Raw genomic sequence first — 21406 nt, forward strand, 5'->3', positions numbered from 1 at the left:
GGAATTGGAGGCGTCGCTCTACGTTGCATTGACGTGCTCGCTCGCGGAGTCGGTCACCACTCCGACCCTGTCATTGGGACTCGACATTAGTTTTTCCGAAAGGCAGCTTTCGCGATGCTAATTTCTACGTCACGCATTCTTGGTACTGCGCATACAGTACCGAGAATATGTCTTCGTGGGTTTGTATCTGGGTATGCTATTAAAAATGGCACCTCTCTGTGTCTTTCTTGTTCTATTCATCCATGATGCATACTTTGCGCCATGAACAACATGTGTCGTCGACATCGCTTCATCATTGGTGGGGTCAGCACGTTGGAGCGCCGCATGTTTATGCTGAGCGAGGAGTTTCGCGGTGAGGCTGTGTCCAACTTGGCCGTGTGCTCTATACAATAAAGTATAGTTAAACGGAACCAAAGGAGAATAGAAATATCTCAAAAGAGAACAAAAATATGTCCCTATTAATAGGGCTCTCGTTTACTGAGAAAGATTTGATTACTTTTTACCGCGTTTTTCATACAGCGTCTTACACTGTTAGGTATCTTAAGCACAAGGAAGTGAATGTAGATGCATATTTCTCCTCTCCATGATTTGGGTGCAATCGATGGCTACTGAGATGACTACGCTTCGCGTGTTTCACTTTCGAGGAAGCGCTGGAAACTTGCTGCTACAGCTGGTGGCCGAACAAAACGCGGCCGTGCATGGAGAGTACATTGCTAAACGGCACACTCCAAGCGTCCGAAATTTTAGTTGTCCGAACTTTGGTCGTTTATGGACCGAGTGGCAGTGCCAAGAAGCTGTCCAGGTCTCATATGCTGTGCATCAAATATCTACAAAATGTTTGCCTGCTTGAGCCGTTACCCCCAGTTCTTAAGGATGGCATTCTCGATACTAGAAACGAATCGCGAAATATGTATTTAAGATTCTGCCTTATTCTGAAAAAATCCTATAAAGCTTTCTTCTGTAGTTTCGTTTACAGAGCGTTGTGAAAATTTTGGTTCGGATTAAAGATTAAAGTTTCACATTTTATTTGGGAGAAATATTAAGTAACGCAACCAATTTGAAGAATGTCGTCGCTTTGAAGTTGCATTTCTGTGCAAGCGATTCCAGTTTACCGAGATTCTACTATACTTCCAAGTGGCCGCTAAACAAGCACAACATTTTCCGCGAACGCTTGTGAAGTCTTCGTTTAAGCGAATTCCCATAACTTTTACAGGTTCAGGCAGAAAGAACCACAGCCAACAGTGATTTATTTTTTTTTTTCTACGGCATATCGGTAAACAATGCGATCATGTTCCCCATTAATAAAAGCTTCGCCGTAGGAAGATCGCCTGCTCGTACGTAAAGCGAAACTATGTCTTATTCAGGGCCGCCTAATTTTTCTCTGGTATGTTGGTGCACATTCTCTTTTGCATTTTGTGTAAGTTTTAAATACGTTATTATTTGGCCAAAGGTCTGAAGAAAGGAGACCGTAAGTGTCTATTTCTACGCAGTCATCTGTGCTTGGGTCATAATAATGGTAAGTCGTTGGCTTCACCCCAACAGGATAGGCATCATGGTACTCTGAATACGAGATGTCCAGGCACTGGTGGGTTTCTGAAAGATAGTTCCAGTGTTATATTATTTCTACCGTTGTCACGGCTTTGTAAGTTTTAGTTCAAGTAGGTATTATTCGTGAGAAGCGCATTTACCCTTGTCTAAACTACCTTTGAAGTTTAAAAAAATACTCGCTATTGAGCCCATCAGTTGGTGCGCGACTGTTAAGCATAAAAAAAAAAAACCGCATTGTGACGGTGAGTATAGTTACTGGCCAAAAGCAAGAATGCCTTGAGTCTGCATCTCCTTACTAATAAAATAACCCTGCTAACACGAAAAACTCGTATACTTGCATCCATTCTAGTGGCGGAATCGCATTCATCCACCCAGGAAGTTTGATACTTGGAAAATTTTAAAGAACATTTTTATGCAAGTTAGGCTTTATTCCAAAGTAAAAAAAAAGTCGGGTAACAATGAGCTGAGACATTCACAAAGTTCAAAAAGTGCGAATGGTCCACGTGCGTGTACTAATTAAATGACAACAATCGAGCGACGCTGCCAGTGGCTGATAGGTGGCCCACTACAATAACTAGGGGGTTCTCTCTTGTATAAGCTAGGCCGGCAAGAGTCACGCAGACACTATCTTGGAATGAGTGCCTTAAAACATGGCGCCTAGTTGCAATGACGGCTGCTAGATCACTATGTTCCTTTTGGCACGATAGTACTGGCACACAGATGCTGGAGTATAGTACCGGGGTACTTATGTGTGCTGAATTAAGGTCAGCATATCTAAGTATGGAGTTACTGACTGCTACTGACTACTATAGGGAACTTCCGCCGAGAGGAGGGATTCAAAACCTTCCATAAAAAAAGTCGCAGCTGCGAAGCATCGATTGCTATAGCAAATTAGCGGGCAGCTAGCTATATCTGAAGTAAGGATAGTAGTTTATCGGCCGTATAAACTTGTAAACATACGCATACTAACTAAATTAAGAAGCATGGTGTCACGCGCGCACAAGCAAAATACACGAATACACGTAAAGTACCTGGGGCGGCCAGTCGCGCGGCAATTTCGTATGTATTCGCAGGCTTCTTTCACGCCCGGAAAAATACTTTTGTGTAGCACGTATTGAGCAACAGAAAGCTGTAGCAGGTGTTCTTCATGTTGCTCTACAATTTTCTAATTGACACTTTTAATCTCATTATAATATTTGAGAAGGTTATTCATTAATTAAGACTAAGTATGTAGTTAGGCGGAATGCAAAAAAAGAAATATATCTCCATGCGAATGTAAACAATATTACCTGGGTTCTACCCAGCTACGAGGCAATTGCATATTTTTTAAATCATGGTGCATGATAGTTGGGACGCCCTGTATAATTAAGCAGCACATGACGGAAAGCCTGAAAAAAGGCGTTACGATTAACTTTTACTGATGTCCAGATGCACATGGAGAAGGATAAATATACCATTCCGCCACACTAGGTGATGGTACCAAATGTAATAACCTGTTCTTTGCTAAACTATGCCAAATGACTTGGTTATTCTGCATGGAATTCTTCAAAGCTAGCCAACATTTAGCTTGTTAAGGCATTCCGTCACGAGGCATTCAACATAGCCAGCTTCTCTTCGTGCACTACTGATAATCAGGCATCATCCATCCAAACGAAAATTTGAAAAAATCAACGCACTTTTTGAACGAGCGTCACGCAACGGTCGTCATGCAGGTGACTTCGGCTAATGCGATTAGGTTTTCAATGACAACTTCAACCACTTTGAAGTATGCTTGACTGCATGTTTGTCAACATGTAACCTCTCTAGCATCAGCATTGGTCACTGGATAGTCCGTGGTCCAACGCGTAGAGTACGGTGCTACCGTAAAGTTTATCGGGTGTTGGGCGGAATCGAACCCGCGTCCTGTACATAAACACAAGATTGGCTCAATATACTTTCAAACACGCGCCACATGAGAACTTAGCGCGACAGCCCTGCTAAATGGCGCAGCGTGCCCAGAAAAAGAACGGCGACAGGGGAGCTTGGCTGCAGAGCACGCCACATACATGACAGATTTCGGCGGCGAAAATGCGGTGCGTCGGTACACATTGCTTGAATGCTAGTCGCATTAACGTTGGCCGTCATCACGTGATGGTTTATGCGGGAATTCTTGTTTCTTTCTTTTTTTTTTTTTTTGAAGAGATGATCCAGGAAGCCTACAGCAACATCTTCTGCGAAATGTAGCACTCCGCTCCAACGACATACCATAAATGGCGAAGTATTTCGCGTATAGCACGGCTTACAGTGGGTACGTCAACTGGCCAGTTGAAGAGATGCGTTCGCTTTTCGTAGCAGGTACGCTGGGAAACACACATTATCTCACCACATTCATTGTTTATATAACTATTCAAAAGCACCGAACAAATTAAAGAATACAACATTGTCATGCGAAGGAAGATGCTACTCGCAATTAAAGTATTGAGCATTCTCACATTGCTAGCTTAGATCATATATAAGCCAGTGCTTTCACAAATGTCCGATTTATGGATCGAATTTCATGGCTTCCTTTCTGAATCACCATGCTGCCACTATGTTTTATTTATTTTTTTACTTTATTCCTGCCTTTACTACCGACCCTTAATGGTTGTCCGTGGTTCGAGTTAAACTACAATTTTTTTTAAGATATTACCCTCATATATTGCTTCATCAATCTGCGTTTGCACTCCTTTACGCCACCGATACTCATTGACGTTTCACTATACTCCACAGAAGATACATTCAACTTCCCACAATTATTGTTAAATCAAACACTTCGTGTGAGTCTTTTGTTCTTTCAGACTTACGCAGGTATGGTATTTAGTGCTGAATTCTCTCGCATAGAACCATGTCCTCAGCAACCCTTACGTGATTTTGAAGACCAGTTTACCGCCCTTCGAAGTAGCCGAAAACTTCTCTCTTTTCATCTGCTACTTTGCTGCTCGATAGAGTTTCATAGCTGGCTTCTCCTCTAATACGCTTTTCACTATATTGGTTTACAGTATCCGGTTTTGCGCTGAACGCCCTTTTAAGCAGCACTGTCCACTCCGTTAACGCGATATTTATCATTAGTATCATAATTCATTTCTAGACTGTGGGTAGGCATGCTAAAATACAAGAGTCCAAAACATTAGCTGCCCATCTACTTTCCTTCCTATTTCTCAGCCTTTTCTCGAATCACATTTTTCTCATAACCTCACGCACTATGAAGGGTGGCCAGCCCATGCGCCTCTGTATTCCCTCGTTTGCAGTTATCATCCTTGGTATTAGGCCTCGCATCTCCTAATGACAATTCTGGTACTAGCCCCCTGCTTTAAAAATTGTTCTGCCTTCGTAGCATCTTTTCTCGCGGGGAGAAGTAGTTTACTAATTATTTGAAGGGAAAAACTTGGGAGGAGAGGTTTAGTGTCCATAAAAAATTGTAGCAAACTAACTGGCGTGTTTGTTTGGTTCATCTCGCAATCTAGAATTAAGAAGCAGTTTTGAGTTGAAATATTGATGCCACATTTACAATTTGATGCAAGTATTGAAAAGCCGCTGCGCAAGCGTAGAAATCCTCATATTCAATGATGAAGTAAACTGTTTGCCTGTATTGATCAACTATCTCAATTAAGCACGCGTAAAAAAACGCACGTCTCTTTCACTGTCGCCGAAATTTCTCGCATTCAGCTTTCAAAACCTTTCGCCCGATGGCTTCCACAAGACCGAGACTTTTGCTGCTACTTTTGGAAGACGGAAGATCTTCGCTCATCAAAATATAGACGAAAATCTTAACTTATTTCAAACGGAGTTCTAACTACCTGATGGACTTGAACAAGCAGCATGCGCAAGCTAGCCCACATAAGTGAGCGTACAGATGATAGTCGTCTATGTTCACGCATCAACTAGTGCGAAAAATCACTTCAACGCCGCACATATTACAACAATAGAAGAAGGGAACCTCAAGAACGTACTACCAAATTACGGATAACTTGCATAACGGTCTTGCCTTATCAATCTTTCAAAATGCGTGCGTTCATGCATAATTTTGGAACTTCAAAGAGCCAAAGCTGGCAATAGCTTACCATTACACGTCTGATAGCATTTTTCCCGTGAATAAAATGGATCTCCGGTAATGAAACTGCAATGCGGGTACTTCATGCATTTATTTTTCGCTCGGTTATAACCATAAAAGCCCACACTCGATACATCGTTGGGCATGCAAGCTTTCCTTGCATTTGGTGATTTTGCCTTGCAGGTAGTTATGTCCGCTGCTGAAAAAGGTTATGGAAACACATGAGCGTTCTTTAATTTGGGTAGGCAACTGTATAATTCCCTATAATTCCCTATATTCCCTATAAGTGCGCAAGGTATGATGAAACAGGAATACTGCAAGCCATCTTTTCATTGATAGAGAAGGAACACTGCGCATATTTCATAGGAAGTTGGGGTTGTATTAGCACACGATCTATTATATATAACTATATTGCGGCAGACAATTTTTTTTACTCTTTGATGACGAGGGTGAATTTTAACGGCTAAAAAATTTTAACTGGTACTCGACTTTGCTAGACTTGAAGAGACATACTGCTTGTAGATCCTTCAAAATATTTGTGAGTGGTACTAAGGGTTGGTCGACAAATGTTAGTGCAGTATGTTACTCTGCAGATGTGTGTGACAGTTGTAAAACGCAGTATAAAAATTGCGTCTTTCTCTTTCATACTGTGATTAGTAAATTAAAATGTATACCTAATGGTTAACAGTTTTTACATGGCATGCATGTTCTTCTAATACGAATGAGCTATGATCAGTATTCTCAATTCGATGGCGACAAAGAACGACTTCGTAGAAGCACTCCTTGCCTATGCCACGTCTCCATTCACTAAACCGGTGATTTAATGCATGAAGTTTGTTTGTTTGTTTGTTTGTTTGTTTGTTTGTTTGTTTGTTTGTTTGTTTGTTTGTTTGTTTGTTTGTTTGTTTGTTTGTTTGTTTGTTTGTTTGCTTGCTTGCTTGTTTCGTTGTTTGCTTGTTTGTTTACTTGCTTGCTTGTTTGCTTGTTTGCTTGTTTGTTGGCTTGCTTCTTGCTTCCTTCTTTGTCCCATTCTGTCTGACAGTCTGCGAGTATCAGCTTCCAGTATACATTCCATGATTTTTATTGTGTATTGGCAGCTTGCTGAGGGACATGTGTTTTGTGACGGTCGCTAGCGAATCAACGTTTTCGTTTCCGGCAATGCCTATATATGTGACTGGGTATTCAGCATAATTAAATCTTAGGGAACATCATTTAAAGATATTCGTTAATGGCATTTCGTAATATGCCATATTTTCTTTCTTTAACGTGAACATATGGCTCTGAGGATACTTCACTGAATACTGAGCTCCTTTATTAAAAGCTTAACTTAATCCCATTCTTGAACGTACCGCCATGTTTAGGTACCCATACAAAAAGTATGAAATAATTTAACTTCAGTCTGCACGACAATGTCCTATAGGACCTTTTACTCCTTTCTGTGGACTGCTTTACTCGTGCTCGGAACTTTGCCAACATTGTTGATGTTTGACTGTATCCAGTGCTTTTCATTACTTTCGTTCTTTTTGTTTTGCTTGCCCCTCGAGAAGGTGTAGCCTAATGCAACTAGGTAATCAACTGTTCTTTTATACGCATGTAAATAAAGAAAAATGCACCTCTCACATCTCAATAAAGAAACTTCATCTCAATACATCTCCCTAATTTTCTTCTCTTCCTCAAAACCTCTCTATCTACATTGTACCGTTACATATTCCTGTAACAGTTCCAGTCGTATCAATCTTTCCCCTGCTTTCTTTTTCTGGACACGCTGCACCATCTAGTGGCACTGCCCAGAAGTCTGCGCGTGGCCTCCGAGACAAAAGCGTGGGGCGCCGGTGCATGCAAACGCTGAGGATTGTTCCCTCGCTTGCTGCACACTCATTGGTATACATGTTCAGTGACTCAAGTTGGCGAGAGGTCGATTCAACAGCGGCACATATCCAGTGCATTCCTGGCACAGCTCGCTAAAGCGTTGGTGTGAGAGGCGTCCATTGAAAAGCGTCCGATACACATTGCATTTGCGGCGCCGCCTGCTAAGGCGTCGGGTTGCTGTCCTTGAGGAAACCTTGCGACGTGGGTTGGATTCTGCTCAGCATGGCAGATAACCCGCCATGGTTGCTCAATGGCTATGGTGTTGGGCTGCTGAGCATGAGGTCGCGGGATCGAATTCCGGTCACGGCGGCCGCATTTCGATGGGGACGAAATGCGAAAACATCCGCGCACTTAGATTTACGTGCACCTTAAAGAACCACAGGTGGTCGAAATTTCCGGAGCCCTCCCCTACGGCGTGCCTCATAATCAGAAAGTGGTTTTGGTACGTAAAACCCCATAATTTAGCATGGCAGATATTTAAGGCATATTCTCAGTGATACATACCTAGTTACCCAAGTTGGTGTCAAACGACGTTCATTGAACAACGGCAGCAACCTAGTGGCGCACCTACCCAGTGCCGCATCTACAACGATCCACGTGGGCGTGAAAGGCATTCGATGTACACATTGCCACATGCTCAGGGGCGGAAGTAGGCCCAATGATTGGTTTCGAACCCTGTTACCTGTACCTGTTACCATGTGTGCATACGTGCAGCTCTGACACCATCTCGTAGCCATCGTCGCCGCATTACATTTTTCTTCTCACGCTTTCTCCATACCTTCCTCCGCTTTCCACCTCATGGTTCCGCTGCACCCTCCGCTCCGCTTTCCTCCTCGCGTCTTTCATCCCCCGCTGCGCTCCGCGTTCGCTTCGATCTTTTCCTGTGCTCGTTCGCTTGGTTACGCCGCTGCCGACGCCGACGCTCGCCCACAGCTAGCATGTCCCATAACGAGTATGCTTTATCTTCACAGACAAACCAATCCTGCTGTAACAGCCCCTGGGGGTGTCCTGGTAAGAAATTCCATAGAAGGGGGAATCCCTGTATTCGGCCGAATTTTAATGGTGTGGTTACTGCCAAAAAATACGAACCATAGTAGCAACTACGCCTTCCTTACTAACGCAACTTAACAAATTCAGTCATCTCAATACAGAAGACATGCCCTAAGTGCGATGTGCGAAAAGCTCAGAAAACACACTTTATTTAAAAAGTAGTGTCACCTTTTAACAGCGCTTTACCTAAAATACTCACCAGTCAGGCCGACCAGGAGTGCAGAAACGAAAATTTTCATTTTGTCTGAGGCGTTGATTATACGTCCCGTCCACGTACGCTCCTTTCAGCCGCAAGTCCATTGAAGAGTTTTAAAATGTACTATATTATCATCAAAAGCGCTACAGTCTGCCAAGAATAGTAGACAATTTTTCAGCTTTAGAGGAATATTGTATTGAATGCATTTTGTGGTTACGGTAACTAAGATACTTAAAATTCTTAACGTTGTAAGTTATGCTTACTGGACTTCAAAATTTCTAACTTTGCCTTCTTCCCCTTCCTCCCTCCAGCTTTCCTGAGTTTCCGGAAGACGGTAGTAATCGTTTTTAGGCGCTTATATTCTGCAATATATTGTGAGGATGTGTCGGAAATACGACTCTACGTGCTCAGAATGTTTTCTCTCTCTTTTTTCTTTACGTGAAAATTTTTTTAACGCGGTCAAAGGTGACCGTTGTCTGCAATCATGTAGGCAAAACATATTATACCATTACGCTTGCATCTTTGCAATCGTACCAACCACATGCATCGCTATAACGTCATTGTGTAGAGGGAAAAAACATTACTCAATTATGTATTTTTCGTGTGCATAGATGGCACCATTATCAGTTAAATTGAGCCTCTCGGCCGGCGCTCAGTGAGGCATAGCTGGGCAGCACGTTTGTCTATCTGGGCTGGAGTGGTAGCGTTTATCGGGAGTTATAAAGCTTGCAATTAAGTGGGCAATATCTGAAGAAACATTCCACGCTTCCTCAGTTATGGCGCGCCCACGTTCAAGACGCAAGGTCCAGAAATGGCTTGAAGAGACTTAGGAAACAAGACAAAAAGATGTCAGTTGGCACCCACTGTGTTTTACCTAGGCTAGGTCCAGTTCGCATACCAAGCGAGTGCGATTGGAAAATTACACCGTGGGCTCACCACCATCTCCCAGTTAGACATGTTAGCTTTCTAATGCGGAGTTAGGAGTCACGCGCTGTACTTTGATATCGTTGTGTACATGAAAGAAGTCATTACTTGACCAAGCATGTGTTGCGTACGCAGATAAAGTTGCTCGCCCCCAGACATGACACGATAGGAGCTAAATCTTCCGTGTACTAAAAGGCGCAGCTGGGAAGCATGCGCTTTTCCATTCGAGCAGCGGTGGTTGCCTTTGAGCGAGCTCACTATGCCACGAAAATCGTAACTTACAAAACCCATACTGGTGCTGGTCAGGTGTTATAAGGCCTACAAGTGTGCCATCTGCTGCAGAAATTTCAGTCAATCTCATCTATTGCGCCCCCGCGTTAGGCACGTAGTGTCCAGAAATTAGTTGAAAAGAGCTGCGCAACAAGACAGGCATCTTGAACTCCTTTTACCCCGGCGTAAGATGTCCGTCTCCTTAGGTAGCTCAAGCGCAGGACCGCCGATAATTTACGAGTGTGGCGAGATTAAGCGTCGCAGGGCAGTCTCGGGTGCCAGCAGTAGGTGGGTAATTTCATTATCCTTGTGCCTAAACACCTTCTTCAAACCAAACGGTCCCAACAAGTATAAGACGCGAGCACGATTGCAAAATTACACCGTAAGACGCTCTCTAGCTGTAACATAAGCTTCGCATGTAAGTTTTCTAATGCGCAAACAAACGTAACTTGCGTATACGGTTACGTCATTTTTGTACCTTATTGCCAATGTTGCCTTATTGCCCAGATTGATTGACTATTGAAACCACAACCAATCACACCCTGTTATACTGAAGCATTTCGACTTCACAACAAAACTTGTTTTGAAAAATGCTTCGAAGCTTAAAGACTCTGATCTTCGAATAGCTGAAGTTTTCTTTGTTAAGGTGCACACAATTCGTAAAAATCTCTGGAGCGCAACCCTGCACAGTCTTGTTCTTCCGGCTCCACTCTGAATTTGCGACATGATCACGCCTTTGTGGATGGCGTTCGCTATAACTGTAATGACACTACGGATACTCTCGTAACACATTGCAATTCTTCCCCGCCTGCCTTAGGCAATCTCTTTTCCACAGAATCATCTGGCTGGCTACCTCAACGTTTATCACACAACCTTACCTTTTTGAACCTTTTTGAAATGCTAGGAGTATAGTGACACGTGTTTTTGATTGCCTATGATTGCTTAGGTGCAGTGACTGAAGTAGACACAAGCAAGTGTACGCCTACGAGCACTAGCATTAACTAGCGCTATAATAAAAAAAGGGAATATTCTTACACGCATGCATATCCCACTCATACGGAGGCATACACATACGTATTGGCGCCTTATATCGCATTCTAACAAGAGTATATCGCGCTCACAACAAAGCATGTGAAGACAGGCTCACACACCTGTAACTTCAACTTATTCTGTTTGTTGCTACAACAGTCAGCCTAGTGAGTTCATATCTGCGTCTCGGCACGACAAAACACTTCTAAAACAACGACTCACAATAGCACATGCTCGAGCCAGCCAGCCATAAATGTTGGTGGCCACTAGCTAGTTTCCCTCATCCGCCGTCATGTTAAGCCCCTACAGGTACGTCGTACTAGCAAGTCTTGATGTCAATGTTCATCATCTGATTGCCAGAAATCAACTTCAAGCAATTTGTGAGTTTTTTTTCGGATAGCGTGTGCCACAACGGCTGAAATAGTATGACAGAAGGTCCGCAAAATTCACAATTTTTATCATACTAAAAAATTCGTATTCCATTCTCACACTTTATTTCATAACTGCCTTGGGAAAAAAATGGTCTGGCATGCTTTATTCATAAGCAGCAGTCCCTAATTATGAGCACTAAGCATGATTTCAAGAACGCAATTCAAGCTAAAATTGTGCTCACCTTTTCCAATGCAACGACCAGCACCTAGAAGTCCTCTGCGCTACACAGTCATTTTATTTATACTTTTCAACAACTAAAGTAACAAAGGCTTATCGTGACCTTTATGGCATTACTTTTAGAAAAATTAGCACCTAAACTTTAACCGGGGCCAGAGCCTACATGACCGTCCGCATACTTCACTAAATCATTTTACTTCCTTAAAATCAAAGTACAGTGAAAATGGCACATCAGAGCAAAGAAGCTTATTCATGGACAAATGCCTTCCGGTAGAAGCGTTACAAATTCCTCCTTAGCTCTTATGTACAACGGGTAACTGTAACCTTTATTTCATTAACCTAAAGTGCACTGTAATAACAAAAAAAGTACAGGTCTCATGTTCTCCTCGGGTGCAGTGACCCTTATATGCGTTGTCCCCGAAGCAAGTTAAATTAATGTGTCTGTGGCAGGCACCTCGAGGTTAGCTTTGGGGCCCACGCGACAAAGGTGAACGCTAGACAGGCTCACCTGCTTCTCTGGCTATATAAAAGAAGAACCACATATTTACAATGAAATATTTCATTGTCAATGTAAGATATTCCTTCAGTGAATGGTTTAGACAACGCCTGACCGACGATCATGACTGAAAAGACGCCTAAAATAATTAAATGCACAGGAATGTAATTGTATACCAGAATTACAACCTAGAAGTTGTGATATACCAGCACACTTGTTTTGTAGGCTGATAAATGAGTTAAAAAGTATGTTCTGCGTCATGAATCGCTGCACAGTAAGCTGCAACAAAACATTTTACTGGCAATTGCGTTAAAGCCTGGTATAAACGAAAAGTTCACTTTTCTATCCTTAGCAATAACTCATTGCCACAGCCACTCTCTTCTAATTTATAGACCTAATTTACTTCAACGAAAGAAACGCGTAACGAGAGAACTACGAACAGAAGGAAGTAAGAAGAGAAGGAACTACGAAAAGAAGCCTCAGCCCAGCGACTCGGCATGGGTCAGTGGGACCAACTTAGGAAAACTGATAACAAACTAATACGAGCAACTCGTAAATCCCCTTAAAATTGTCATAAAACATATGCATTTAAGATGTTTTCATAACGAAACTAGAACTGTTGTTTAATGGATGCACGAAACTTTTTTTTCTTTAAGAATAAAGGTTTATTGACAATACTCAGCCGTTGACTCCAGAATCTACGGGCACGCGACGCTGCTTGTAAGTCGTCTGAGTCAGCAGTTTAAAGCTTTTCGTTCTATCTGCTAGCTAGCAAATCGGCAAACCAGCTGCACTGCTGAGTCGGCGGTTGCACACGCACTCAATCGTGGATGCCTCGCACAACATTTTGTCAGTAACCGCCGGCACCCGCACTCCCGTGTGCACACAGAAATGCACACAGAAAGCTAGACCCTTCTCGAAGGAGCGCGTGATTTGTGGGAAGAAGGTGCATGCGGTACATGCTGCGCAGTCTAACTGCTGTCGCGATAGTCTGCTGCGCATGCGGCGCCAAAGCAACATAATAAATGCGATACTTTCTTTATATACCACACGGGCATACACATATGCTACTAACAAGAAAACCTCCATTTTCCTGACATCTAAAATCGACCGAGAGCGTGGACAATCGTTATAACAAATCAATGAATACAACGAAGTAATTACGCCCTCCCCTCCATTCAACTTCGTTACAGCGAGGGTTTGCTGCGCGTCTTCTGCTTCATACACTCATCATCATCATCATAATCAGCCTGGTTACGCCCACTGCAGGGCAAAGGCCTCTCCCATACTTTTCCAACAACCCCGGTCATGTACTAACTGTGGCCATGTCGTGCCTGCGAACTTCTTAATCTCATCCGCCCACCTAACTTTCTGCCACCCCCTGTTACGCTTCCCTTCTCTTGGAATCCAGTCCGTAACCCTTAATGACCATCGGTTATCCTCCCTCCTCATTACATGTCCTGCCCATGCCCATTTCTTTTTCTTGATTTCACCTAAGATGTCATTAACTCGCGTTTCTTCCCTCACCCAATCTGCTCTTTTCTTATCCCTTAACGTTACAACTATCATTCTTCTTTCCATAGCTCGTTGCGTCATCCTCAATTTGAGTAGGACCCTTTTCTCGTAAGCCTACAGGTTTCTGCCCCGTAGGTGAGTACTGGTAAGACACAGCTATTACATTCATTACTTCGTTAAGGCTTTCCTCATTATAACTAAATGATATCCTATCACATTGTAAACCCCAGTTTCCACAACGCCCGCCTAAACGTCTCAAGCTCAAAAGAAAAGCACTCAGCTTGTCTTTTTTTATATAAAGCACTTAAAACTTGGCAGAGGGATTATCGATGATTATGATCAGAATGTATGATTTTTTTTTCCGCAAAGGTCAGGGATCATTAAAGAACACCACAAAACAGTATCAAGTTGTCGATGGTGTGGTCAGTGAGGAAGGGGTAACGCGACTGTATAAAGGTCAATGGCATTGGAGCTGTAAGTGCATAGAATATATAAGTAATAATATCTTGACAAATACTAGAGAGGTGTGTTATGACACAAAAATACATGTTAGAAAAAGATGAAATACTACACTGCGTCTACGCCAGCAGGACTATCGAATAAGCAGCCTCTGGGGAGAGAATCTGCTGCGTATTTCTTGAGCACATAACGTTTACCCGAACATCATGCAGGAAGTCTCGAACTCCTGTGTTGTCAGATAGCAGCCCTGCGCCAAGAAAGACTACAGGGTGGAGAAGAATAGGCCGTTGGTAAGCTACAAGGAAGTGATTTTTTTAAGCTTCAGCTTTCCGACTGACCAGAACGACATGGAAAATGGCCAGCCTCTCATCACATGCACCACATACGGGTGGTTCACTACCAGTTGGCACTTAACTGTGTCTGTCATACATATGTCTTGTTCTGCAGCGACATAAGTGGACATCACTTGGTCATGACCTTGTTAATGATGACGAATTCCTTAAATGTGCCTTAATTATGTGGATCATATTGAGCGTTTTAGCGTCCCATATGGGTTGCCAGTAAATGCTTAGTTATTTTGCGCAAGTAACGCGTCATGTCTAGGGAAGAGATTGCTGTGAACGAGTTTCTAGAGTTTGTCTGCATGCATGGGGCAATTGGGCCTGCTAGCACGTTACCCTCAATGCCTCTAGGCCCTCACATCCAGTATAGTATGACATACTGGCGAGATGTATATGTTGTGCGAAGGACTAAGTAAAGCTAAATAAAGCTGAATAAAAAATGAAACCGGCAAACCGATTCCGTGAAGAATGGGCTGACCACCACACAAGACACTCTGGGATGTGACTTAAATGTCTCAGTGTATATTTCTTGGCTCGAAAAGTTCCACTGAAGTTTTAGAAAACGCATTCGAATACGTGCTTCTGAAGTCTATTTTGTGACTTCTACAATGTGTCACATTCAATGAGCTACCACTACCACGGCGGTAACGACTACGCTAGAGCTATTAGGCTATGTTCAAGGAGTGGGGCTTTTTCGGATTTACATACACGGAAGAAATTTCAAGCCTTGCTTGTGGAAGACCCCTTCTTGATGCTTGACTCGAATGGTGTCATTGACTTTCTTGGCGCCTGTGAAATGCTAGAGCCCATTTCAGCCCTCTCCGTAGGTGTTCTAAACATGCTTTAGTGTCTCCAAAGGCTGCTTTTCTCACTACTGTCGTCATAACAGCCCGCCCCTTACAAAAGTCATAAACCTTTATACATTTTCGTCTTCCATCAATTTACATTTTCTTTAGGAATAATTTGCTTTTATTTGTTGTTCATTGATTTAATGAGCGTAGAACGCGACAAAAATCCTTGATGTGTCCGTGATTATTTGTGTAACTTTGTCAAGTATAAGGTACCAGATACTGACGAATAAAACACCGTTAAGGCTTTTAGATATATCGATCAATATTTTCTCTTTTTTAAGCGTTGCTATCTGTATTGTAACATTACACAGGGGTGAAAAATGATTCGTACTGAAAGTATAAGAAATTGAACTTTCTATTAGGCCAACTTATGACAATAAAGGCAACTTACACCTAATCCGCGGCTATAGTGGCGAGCGCTATTGTCAGTCATCCAATCTATATAAAGTGTCAAGTGCATCCGTTGTTCATATCTCATTGCATATTCCAGTGTAATCACTTGTGCTTACATGCATTAAAGAATGTACAACCGTGCACAGGACACACGCACAATATGACTAGGTAGCGCCCTTGGCTCTATTATTGTTATTATTCACATTACCTTACAGGCCCATTGAAGCGCATTGAGTGAGGGGGGCAACAGTAATTACATGACAAGACTAGCAATGTGCAACATCATTATACAACATTAGCACACAACGAATTCAGGTTATCACGAAATGTTTCACGATTGGAGATTGATGCAATGTGATCCGGGAGACTGTTCCAATGTGCAATAATTGATAACTTTCAGGAACGTTTGTACACTGTAGGGCACAGCCTCAAGGCGTACTTCCAATCATATTCCTTGTAAGCCAGAAAATGCGAATCTACCTGACGACGCGACAGCAGCACAACATTGTTGTGAGATGAATTGAGATGTGTTGCCTGTACATAAAGCATCTTTCATGAGAACCGAAAGGTCAGTAATAATGTGCCAAACTAAACGTAATTTTTTTTATCGTTCATATTAGCAAATGGAGGAGCTTGAGCAAAAAGTTGAACCGAATGACTTGAGGAACTTTGAGCGTGCTTACAATAGTGTTCACGTCCTGATGAAACAAGAAAATATACACAGCCTAATTATTACAAAGAACGTTACCTATAAACCCGATACTCCGGTCCAAAATATTCCCGAAAGAAAAGAGAAAGAGACACGTTGGAGTACTTGATACAAAAAGAGCTTGAAGCTGTTAAAGAGGAGAACAACAAGGAGCAACAAGTACACGAGCTGCAGAGAAATCCATTGCAGGTAAATACATGAGTACAAACCCACATTTTTATCTGAGTTATCTTGATACCTGACGCCTCGCTCTCCTTCAGTAAACAACGTAACTTCTTTTCCAACGATTGCCGGCCGTAAAATAAACGCCACGACGGCGCCTTCCATAACTCTGTCCATGGTGTTTTACAGAGTAATTTAATACGTACTAGATTTTCGATGTAATTCAACAAGAAGGCGTTCTTGTTTTATATTCAAAATGTACTCCTCAACTAACATGTGTCAGTACAAATCACTAACTCTTAGTATGCGTTATTTTTCGACAAATGTGACGCCGTTTCAGCAAACAGGTTAGAAATGCTCAATTCTAACCCTCCGTTTCCAACCTTCCGGTTATTTCTTACCTTCTTTGGCAGTTGAGCTCTTACAGTCGTTGTTTAGGTCACAAATAAAACCCCCTGCATTCGTTGTACTAATCTCACAGCCATCTTAATTAAAGCGAGTGCTTTTTATGTGAAGGAGTACATGTTGCTTATGCTAACTAATTATTTCGTACACCTATGAGCTGTGATATTCTTTTTCTATTTTCACGCGTTGAAGTGTTCTACGCCGATCACTCTGCGCAAATTGCGTCAAGGCACTTCTTGATGTATTCATTCGCTTTTGCGACGTGCTAGTTACCTCCAGTTGCCATTTTGTCTGCTTTCTGGCCTCACTGTAAGGACCTTGAAGGCATCAGGTTCCGAGACCTGGAAGTTCTTCTTAGGCAAAACTGAAGCATCGCTTGCGGCCACGGCTGGGTCGGCTGGTGGAAGCGCTTTTACACTGCCCGCTCACGCGACATATGAGCATCAGAAACATGTTTTAGGAGCTAAAGAAAGCCTTTTCGCTTCATTAAACGATGTGCTCTATTTGAAAGTTTCGACGCTTAATTCCTTTTTTTTCTCTTTCAACCAAGAGCTCGGGTATGGATGGAGATCTCATTACAGTTGAAACAATGCAGTTCTGCGGTGTAATTTTCTGCTGCACGCTCACGAGTGCTACTTCTCAATTAGAGCATTCGGTCATGGCGGCTATCTAAGCTGTGACCAAATATTAGGCATTTGAAGCACCTGCCACGATTCAGAAAGTACGGCCTCATGCATAAAATTATGTACCCTCCCTCAATAAATATTTGATGCGCATTGCATTCAAATTGACGAACAAATGCTTTGTAAGTACCTCCTGATCCTTACCCTTCCTTAATTCTTTGTACTTGGACAGTGGTCTCATGCTTCCATCAATGAAGGATTCATTCAGAATTTATCCATGACGAAATCATTTACAGATAATGCAACATAGCAGTGTCCAGCAAACCATGTGCCGTGACCGTGATAGGACTTTTGCTATATGTATGAATGTTCATCTTATCATCTTCAGTCCTGCGTCAAACTTCTAGGAGGTGTTTTGTGCTAGCCATTTGGAAGGTGGCCTAATAATCTCGTTTAATTATGTCGATAAGACACGTTGACCTGAAGAAAGGTAACGCTAATCTTGTACTGGTTTCCAGTGGCTGCTCAGAGTGAGATAAAGTCGGGAGATAAAAACAGACAGACTATTCTGAATAAGTGTCCAATTAGCTACATTTCACACGCACCATGAGGAAAGTGGAGAAGGTAAAGAAAAAGAAAGCAAAGATGTCGAAAGGAGTGGCTTGCGCACACGTTGTGTGCTGCCGAGCAATTATTAATTTTTTTTCACGCAGTTCGAAATCATTCAGAAAGAAAAGAGCAGTCTTCGACAGCCACTTGTGGTGATGTCAAGTGAAACCAAGCGGCCCCAAGGAAATACATATAAAGAAAGTTTTCGAGTATGTTAAGCATGGCGCAAAGCGTGCGGTAGCGGTTACAGCTTCTAAAGTGAAGGGACAACACTCACACAGAATGATCATAATATTGCCTTTCTTTCCACAAAACCCTGCCACTAGGTTAAAAAGACGCAATTTTTCAAATGCTACTCTAGATAGCTAGCGAGTATGCGTGACTTCTCCCTAAGCCACGCGAAGTGCTTATCTTGAAAGGAAAGTTGCTCCTTTTCAAAAGTAAAATTCCCTTGACCATTGTAAGCATGCGCGTAAGCAAGTTGTAGCCCAAACCAACGACAAGATGTCTTTTGTGTACTTTCACTTGCCTTTTCAATGTTATTGCGACATTTCAATTAAACAAAGTTCACGCGAACTACCCCGTAATTTATCCGGTTCAATTTCTACTGGCTTCATATGGTGGTAAATAACAAGAACGTGCCGCTCTGTGCCCTTTATTCTTTTCGCTCTTTTCAGAAGGTCACAGATGAGGGCACAAGGAATGAATATCTGCTAATGTTCCTGATTATTATTATTCTAGCTTGTCTTTTGATACGGCTGATCTATGGTGTGGCCATCACTCTATACTATCTCAAATGACAGAGATACTAAACTCTAATGACATTATATCTTTTTCCCGCACACCAATGCAGCACATCTATCTACTCTAGAAAACTATGCAAGCCCCCATGTCGGATTTCTTGCACAGTGCTGATAACACAATCTGATTTATTTACATCCCAACGACAGTATTTAATATCATTAATTACTGTCACTGAAAAACAAATGCATACAAATCCATCGCACATGTGGAAGCGTCTGTTAAGCAAAGCTTTCGTGACGTGGTTAATTAAATTCTATAAGAATTTTTCTATTCTGCTCCACATTTCGAAGCAGAGCAACCACCTGTCTGTCCAGCAAGCCGGCAATTGGCGGAGACCTCCGCCATAACACTCACGTGAACCGCGCAATCGCGGGTCGCACTATCTCCAGGATCGGCCGACATTGCTAGTTTGCTTTTACAGTGTATCCTGAATATTACACTGTATCCTGTACTGAATATTTTTAAATAGAATATTTAGGTACTGTTTGTCGTTTTATTGCCTTATTTCGAAAAGACGGGAGCTGGTCACCGGCTCAATTGTAGAGATTGTACATATGGCTGTATAGAAGCGGATTCATTATGTGAGCGCCTTACTGCGTGGGACCTTTTCGGTAAGAGCAGCAGCGCCCAGCAGCTACGGCCAACGAAACCAAGCAGATTTCATAATGAAAACCTTGCTTTAAAGAGTTCGTATGTGGAAGCTGATTGCTCGACACCCAATGTAAATATGAGTGTATGAATAAGGAAAAAAAATGAGTCGATAGCACCGCACATATAGAGGATGTTCCACAAGATGCGTTCGACATTTATTTAAAATAGGGAAGATGAGATTAATGATATCATGCTCATTGCACTACCGTGCGAAGAGGCACACCTATGAAAATGATTCGATGTAGCAATTCCTATTGTAAATGTGCAAATTAAACTAATGAATCCTTTTATTGTGGCCGATTCCTGCGAAAGACATGAACCACACCACCCAAGTAACTCAGAACTGCTCCCAGAATTTCAACAACTTGATGCTGCTCATTTTTTGCAACGCATTGAATCCCGGCCAACTTCCGACCGAAAAGCAAAATAGCGCAAATGTGGGGCCCTTAGTAGATGGCTACGAGTGATGCAGGTGCTTGCGCCTCAGCGATGTGCGAGCATCAAGCGAGCGTAGTTCAATCCGTCATTTCACTTGCGTTATGCTAGTTCGGCTTTGAGCTGCAAGCAGCTACGTCACTCATGGGAGTATACCAAGGACGCAACAGTTGCGCTCTTCGGCTGTTCAGGTTCTTACTCCTGCGTGAAATTGGCAGAAATTCCTTCTGCTTCAAAAAATTAGCAGTGTCTACTTCTTTTGGAATTCTGAAAACTGTTATGAGCTCCTGGGATGGTGCCTTTCACGTCTGCCATTAAAATAAAATGCAAGGCATCTTTGCTCAAAAAGTACATTAGTCAAATTTTTATAATTCCTTCCTTATTTACTAAACAGAATAATTTTGAAGTTTTTATCTCTGTAGTAACAGCAATCACATCGAAATCAGTGAAACATATCTTCTTCCCTGTTTTTAAAGTATTGCAAATGCATTGCATGAAGCACCAGAAACAGTGGAAGCAGTGTTAGAAAACTTCCATGACGGCACACCTATTTCTGGTAAATTCAATGTTGATGCAAAGCCTCCTAAACAATTATTTAAGAATGTGCAGCATCACTTTTCCTACAAGCCAGACATTCTGCATACCAAAACCGCTCTCCCACCTGCGCCTTAATGCATAAATACTTCGTGTGTTTTGCGCATGACGCACAAACTCACAACGATCTCTTGTATTGGAAATATTTTTCATACAAAAGGCAACTTTGTAAAATAATTTGTGCGTGATAAAGCTCCTTCACTTTTTAACTACACCCTTACAAACCTTTGCACCCTTTTCGGGCTTATCTTGTGCCACAAAAATAATCGTCATCTGTCTTGCGCGCTTTCCTTTCTTTAACGCTGCACGCGTAGTACTTCAGGGCCATTAACAACATACGCGTCATGAGCAGGACATAATATTCTCGACAGGAAAACAGCGCGCGCAGAGTTTTCAAGAAAAGACACTCAAGCAAGGCAGATGACAATTATTGTTGTGGGACAGGATAAGCCCCAAAGTGTGCAAAGGTTTGAGTGTGTGTACAAATCTACTACATGGCATGTTTCATTGAATAGAGTCTCTTATCATACCACAGTCAATTTTACAAGAAGAACGGAAGCGGCGCCAGGGAATTAGATATACAGACCCACATTTCAGAAAACCTACGGTTTCTAATTGACCTTGCAGAACATTTTTCCGACTGCTGTTGGCATTTCCCGCTTCTCGTGTTGGTATTAGGCAGTTTTCGACTTAGAGATGAAAAACGTTGGTGCTCACGCATTTACTGATTTGAAAATAACGTATTTCCTGCGAAGCACTAGAGAAGCAGAACCAAGCCATTGAACTTGATTGTTG

General features: G+C 42.3%; 1 long non-coding RNA gene across 1 annotated transcript; it reads right to left on the reverse strand.

The window, feature by feature from the left end:
• Nucleotides 1-846: 846 nt before the first annotated feature.
• Nucleotides 847-8831, reverse strand: LOC129385240 (uncharacterized). Its single transcript, XR_008612819.1, has 3 exons — nucleotides 8736-8831; nucleotides 5628-5816; nucleotides 847-1593 (listed from the first exon to the last, which is right to left on the reverse strand). It is a non-coding gene; the product is annotated as an uncharacterized lncRNA (long non-coding RNA).
• Nucleotides 8832-21406: the final 12575 nt, after the last annotated feature.

This window comes from Dermacentor andersoni, chromosome 7 (assembly GCF_023375885.2).
Source record: "Dermacentor andersoni chromosome 7, qqDerAnde1_hic_scaffold, whole genome shotgun sequence".
In the NCBI taxonomy this organism is placed as follows: Eukaryota; Metazoa; Arthropoda; class Arachnida; order Ixodida; family Ixodidae; genus Dermacentor; species Dermacentor andersoni.